This window comes from Vulpes vulpes, unplaced genomic scaffold (assembly GCF_048418805.1).
Source record: "Vulpes vulpes isolate BD-2025 unplaced genomic scaffold, VulVul3 Bu000000635, whole genome shotgun sequence".
NCBI classification, from domain to species: domain Eukaryota; kingdom Metazoa; phylum Chordata; class Mammalia; order Carnivora; family Canidae; genus Vulpes; species Vulpes vulpes.
Window position 1 is genome coordinate 852,287 of NW_027325670.1, and position 7,018 is coordinate 859,304.

Sequence of the window (7,018 nt, forward strand, 5' to 3'; positions counted from 1 at the left end):
CATAGATTCTCCTATATATATCATTTTTATTATTTTTTCTAGGTATTTTCCAATTTAATTTTTGTACCAATAATTGTTTACTAGAATTTCTTTAGGATATAATTCAAAGGAGTTTTGCTATTTTGTTGTTAATTGTAGCTTTAGAAATGAATTTTATGTGTATTACTCATGGTTATATAATGCGGGTTGTGTTATCTATAATTAGAGGATTATAGTTTCTTTTTTACTTAATATATGGTCAGGTTTTGTGAATGTTCTATGTGCAGTTGAAAAGACATTCACTAGAGCTTGGGCTCAGAGTTAGATAAATATCACTATTGATATTTACCATATTGATTAGGCTGTTTAGATCTTTTATATCCTTGTTAATTTGTTGTCAACTCAATTCATCTTAGAGAGGTGTGTTAGTTATCTCATATTACTATTACTTTATGTATTTATCCTTGCGTGTCTGGTATTTTTATGAAAGGTGTTGGTGCGTTTTCTTGTGGACTGTGGCCCTTTGCATTATAAAGAAGAAGTTGTATCAGTCCCTGTGTCAATATCATTACCATATTTTAATTTTCATATCTTAGTATATCCTTAAATATCCTTTCCTTAACTCTTTTGAATTTGGGGGGTATTTTTTTCATTTTATGAATATCTTATTTATAATATAGTATAAACAGATTTGAATTTTGCTTTATTAGCAAGCTATATTTTTCTTTTGATTGGTAAGATAGGGCCATTTAAAAAAAATTTAAGGTTTTTTTTTGTTTTGTTTTTTTTTTAATTTTTATTTATTTATGATAGTCACAGAGAGAGAGAGAGGCAGAGACACAGGCGGAGGGAGAAGCAGGCTCCATGCACCGGGAGCCTGATGTGGGATTCGATCCCGGGTCTCCAGGATCGCGCCCTGGGCCAAAGGCAGGCGCCAAACCACTGCGCCATCCAGGGATCCCAAAATTTAAGGTTTTATTCATTTATTCATGAGAGACACAGAGAGAGAGAGAGAGAGAGAGAGAGAGAGAGAGAGGCAGAGACACAGGCAAAGGGAAAAGTAGGCTCCATGCAGGGCGTGGGACTCCATCCTGGGACTCTAGAATCATGCCCTGGGCCAAAGGCAGGTGCTAAACCACTGAGCCACCCAGGAATCCCGATAGGGCCATTTATATTTGTTAATAGGACCAATTTATTTGCTTAAATTAGCTGCCTCTCTCTTGTTATATTTGTACTTAATTTTCAAAATTATAATTTTACTAATTAGCTCCTAAACTGTTTTAAAATTTAGTATCCCCATTCTGTGCAATAATTAAATTTGCTAGTAATTTATTTCCTATTCACTCATTTTTCCCCAATTTATTTTAAAGTAATATTTTACCAACAAACTAATACTTATAAGGCAATTAGTAATCTTTCCCCCTTAGCTTTATTCAAGTATTATTCACAAAAATTGTATTTAAAAATTATAGACTCCTTGTAAAATTAGTATTATATATACTGTGTTAGAAAATATCCTTTCATTTTCATCTATGTAATTTTGTTTACATATACGTCAACAATCTCACCAGACATTTTGCTGAAGTTTGTTCTAGTTTGTTTTTTTTTTTCTTGGTTGTCTGAAGTTCATTCCTAGGAGATTGCTCAACAAGCTCTCAAGAGAGCAATCCTTTAGTTCTGACATATTAATAACTTAATAACTATTGGTCTCTGGCCTCTATACTTAAAGTCAGCTTGGCTGAAATAAAAAAAATCTTAGTTCATATTTTAATTCCTTGACTACCTGAAATGTGTTCATCCATTGTGTTTTGGGATGAAGTGTCACAGGGATTTTCTTTCCTTTATGAGACTTTCATGTTTGTCTTGGTTGATACTGTGAGAGTCCAGGACAGGCTGCCTCAAAATATGTCATAGTGGCATACTGATTACCTTGAATTAAAATTACTTAAGAAACAACCAGTGCAAGAAGAACACTGACCTTCCTTTATCTCCAGAAAGCAGGAAATAAATCTCCCATGTCAAATGTACCCTCCCTGTACCAGGAAGTAGGGAGACATATTTATCAGAGACAGAGAATTCAGGGCCTATATAAAAAAAGCTTATTACTTTTACTGATTTAATACCCCAGCCTAATTTTTATTTAGAATTCTGAACTAGTTGAAGTTCTCAAACATAAGTTTTCTTTGTCCTGTCAATTCCTTGCACATATGTTTCTTTGCCTAAAAAAGTATAATAGCTGCCTACCTTGGTCACTTCTTAGGTCCCAGATCTATGAGATTTTCAAGTATATGAAGTAAAATTTTTTCCTGTTAGTCTGCTTTATGTCATTTTAATTCTTAGATCAGGTGGCTGAAGTTTGAAGAGTGAAGGAAAATTTTTTCTCCCCAACAATGTATATAAAACTCAGCAGTTTAAGTAGAATATATTTGGTTCTAAAATCATCTTCCTGTGTAGACAATATGTCCTATCAGTATGAATGTTCAGTTCTTTCTCTTATTCCTTCTCCACATAAATATGCTAACACAAAGAAACCGACAAACATATGCACACATATTTTTCTTTTTAATTGCTTTGTTTTTTCTTTACATGAATTCTATTCCTTTCTCTTTTGAGTTTGTTTTTTCCCAATTTACTCATTTACTTAGTTGATTGTTTTGTTGTTCTGTGTCTCTTTCCTTGATGATATTTGCCATTATGTCTATTCACTTTTGTATACCGCCTAGTTCAATCTTTACAAAATAATTTTATTCATTTTGTTTTAAATCTGTCCTCTGTACAGCCTACCTTTGTTTATCCTTCTTATTTTTTGAGCTTTACTTTTTTTCATTTTTTTATACTTTAATCAAAATTCTCTACTAGCTTCAATAATTTTAATTTATTTTATCTTACTTTGAATTCATGTACTTATATTTTTCTCTAATGTATATGTTGACTTTGAACTCAGTTCTCTTACACATTTTTCCTTAAAATACCATTGCATGGAGTTTAACCATAATATTTTTTGTTGCTTATGTTGAAAGGAGATGAATTGTTCTGTACTCTTAAAAGAATACTTCTCCTAGCTTTTGGTTTGGTCAACTGTAATCTTCCCAGTTTAACTCTTCAAATGCTCCCTTTGTAATGTATTGCTAATTATTTAAAGTTTGGAAATATGGCACAGTTAAAATCTGCCTCCTAAGAACACCCCTTCATTATCCAAATATTTTTATACATGAAGTTCAGTGTTGCTGCCTTACATTATTTGGACACTATGTCCAGCAGTTTTTATTAAGTTTGTCTCTCTTCTCTTGAAAGGAAGTTGTAAGTAGGAAATGAATTAACCATCAAAATTTTAGGCCTGATTTTCCTACAGCTGTTTAGTGAATAACAATGGTTTCTTCTACTTATCCACAATTTGCCAACTGAATACTTGGAATTGACAAGAGTAAGAATTTACTTTCTAATTTTGCAAGAAAAAAAAAACATGACTTGTTCTGTGGCAGAATAAACAAGATTATACAAACTTTCTAACTTTTTAATGTGACAATTAAATGTTTAAAAAAGCCCTAAGAAATTTTAAATTAAATTTTAAAAATCCCTATGAGGATATATATTACTATGACTTAATCTACAGTCTTCATTAGACTAGGCATAGGTAAATATGTATTCTGTGTCTTCAACTGGGTCTGTGATCATAATATGAAGAGTTACTTTAAAGGGACTATTATCAGCACATCCTCAGAAGTCACTCTCAGGGTTAACTGTAATGCTTTTATGTTAGCAGTACATCTTTGGCTTCAGTTCATCCTGTAGCATGACCACCTAAGTAGATTTTTTTTTTTTTAATTTTTTTTTTTTTAATTTTATTTATTTATGATAGTCATACAGAGAGAAAGAGGGAGAGGCAGAGACACAGGCAGAGGGAGAAGCAGGCTCCATGCGCCGGGAGCCTGACGTGGGATTCGATCCCGGGTCTCCAGGATCGCGCCCTGGGCCAAAGGCAGGCACCAAACCGCTGCGCCACCCAGGGATCCCACCTAAGTAGATTATAATACTCTCCTTCCTTCTCTACTGTTGCTAGTAAACTGTAAGATAATTGCATTCATTGTTGTAAAAGGTAATTACATACAGTAATTGCCTAGGCATGATATTTTAAATATTAAGAGTATAAAGTTGTCTCAAAAGAGTTATAGAATATATTCATTTTAAAGTATAAAATATTTTAACACAAACACACACACACATTTTACAAAAAGCCAAATTTAAAGAGGCACAGTAAACACACCTATAAAAAAGCACATAATTCCTAATTCCAACAAATTCTGTATTCATAAAAGTGTGAGATACAAGAAAGCCTTTTATATTGAAACCAGTGGGTCATTTGAAATGAAAGTTACATTTAGAAAAGTTCCTTCACTTCAGAGTTAACAAAGTTAGAGAAATGAAAATTCAATTCCCATATGAATTAATACTATATTCCTTTTTTCCCCAAAAATCAGTAACTTAGACCTAATTTTGCCTTGGATTCCAGCCAAATTGGCAAGGAAATTCATTAAAAATAAAAGCATTACTGTTCATAATACCAGATCAAGAAGATTGATTTGCACAACATTTATTATAGGCTAAACAAATGTTAAAGGTACATAGCCCATACAACTGCCTCAGGTAAAGCACTGCCAGAATCATTTATCCAACCAGCAATAAATCTAGCCAGCAAATGTTAATATATATATATATATATATATATATATATATAGTTAATTTGCCATGAATCTGTAAATGACTCTTAGTAAAAAAAAAATTTTAAAACTCAGTACCTTTTAGAAATTAGATCGCATGTAATTTTAACATACCATCACTCTTGTTTTAGTAAATAAAACTGTAAGAGTAAAAAAAAAAAAAACCCTATCTATTCTTTTTTTTATTGTGGTAAAATACACATAATATAAAATATATCATTTAAATAATTTTAAGAGTACAATTAAGAGGCATTAAATACATGCACAGTGCTGTGGAACCATCAACATTAACTCCAGAACTTTTTTATCATCCCAAATTGAAACTCAGTACCCAGTGAAAAATAATTCTCCATTATTCTGTCTCCCCATTCCTGGTAACCACCATTCTACTTTCTGTCTCTATAAATTTGCCTATTCTATGTATTTTATACAAGTGGTTCCAGACAATATTTATTCTTTTGTGTCTGGCTTATTTCATTTAGCATAATGGTTTAAAAGGTCACCAATGTTGTCCATATCAGAATTTCATTCCTTTCAAGGGCTGAGTAACTTAACATTGCATATATACCACATTTTGTTTATCTGTGAATCTACTGATGGGCATTTGGGTTGTTTTCACCTTACAACTATTATGAATGAACTGCTACAAACATTGGTATACAAATATCTATTTAATTTTCTTCTTTCCAATTATTTGAAAACATATCTAGAAATGTAATTGCTGAATTATATTTAACTTTTGGAGGAACAATTATACTGTTTTTCATTCAAATTGTTAAAAAATTGTCATTTTTTTTTTTTTTTGCTTTAATGGCTAAGATTTATTACCAGTAAGCTAATGAAATGAAAACATTTTTAGAATAATATTATATTTTTAATTAAAAAAACAAATTGAGTGTTTAAACGTTCTATCATATAGTATTCTCTAATACTGTATAGCCAACTTGCTTTTAAAATTTTTGAAGGAAAGCATAATTTCACTGTTCAAATCATATATAAACAAATGTAAAATCTATAGTTCACCCAAACAAAATATATGCAGTTATCATTTTTCTCAGTCTATTTTCAGACTGGATTTTTCTACATATATTCAAGTTTTTACATTAACATAAAATGGGAAATTATTATATATACTGATGTACGTATTTTATTACTTAATATCTCTCTGCATCCTTTCATGTAAACTCATCATTGTATTTCATAATATGGATAGACCATAATTTATACAACAGAAGTTTTAATGGCAACCTAACTCACTTTTAGGATTTTGTTATTACAAATAATGTTTCACTTAATATTCTTGCAAATATGTATTTGTCAAGTTGTGGGATTATTTTTCTGTATGAAAAATGATGAGAAGAATTCATAGGTCAGGGTTATACACTTTCCAAATTACTAGTTTTTATACAGTTACCTCTTGCTATTAGAAAATCTGTTTTTTTCTATATAGCATTATGCTAAAGCCAAGATTACAAAAATATTCTGTATAATTCATCTTATAATATTTTATAGTTATAAACTTCAAGGTATCTGAAATTTACTTTTTTCATGGTGGTATCTGAAATTTACTTTTTCATGGTGGTAGGTAGGAATTTAATTTATATTTTCCAAAAAGGTTCAGATATATTTATGAATTTAAACTGAAATATTAGAAATATTTCCTTACTATCTTCACTTGATCTAAATTGCTATGTAGCAAAACTAATTAAAAATGTGCTTGTGTGAGTTTTGATTTCTAATTTTGGATGCAGGGGAAGTTGAGTGTTTCTTAATGCCTGAATACAGTAAAGTAAAATGAGTTTAAATTAGCTTATGTAAGACAAGCATGATAAAGATTGATTTGTTTGGGATTATTCAAAGTTATAGAATCAGAATTCAAGTCTAACCATAAAAATGAAAAAGGAATAAAATTCTTTTTAAGAGAATATTTTAAATTCAACCTAACAAGGTCAGTTACTCTCACAGACCAATAGAGTATATTATCAATTCCCTTCCTCAAAGGTGTTACAGTATATTTTAAATCATATTGTCCCACACCCAAGAAAAAAAATTAAGTACATGTGTAAAAATTAACATGTACTAACATTTTTTGATATATACCAAGATCTTAAATAAAGGAAATACTACTTAGTAAAATACATATCACTTTAAAATTCCTTTTTTTTTATTTTTTTAAATTTTTTTTAAATTTTTTTTTTCACTTTAAAATTCCTGATAAAAGTGTACCCTGTTGAAATTGCTTATTGGTTTTCCCTACTATAATTTACCACATTTCAAGTTTTGTCTTGTTTTTTCACTCTTTATTCATCTTATAAATACTT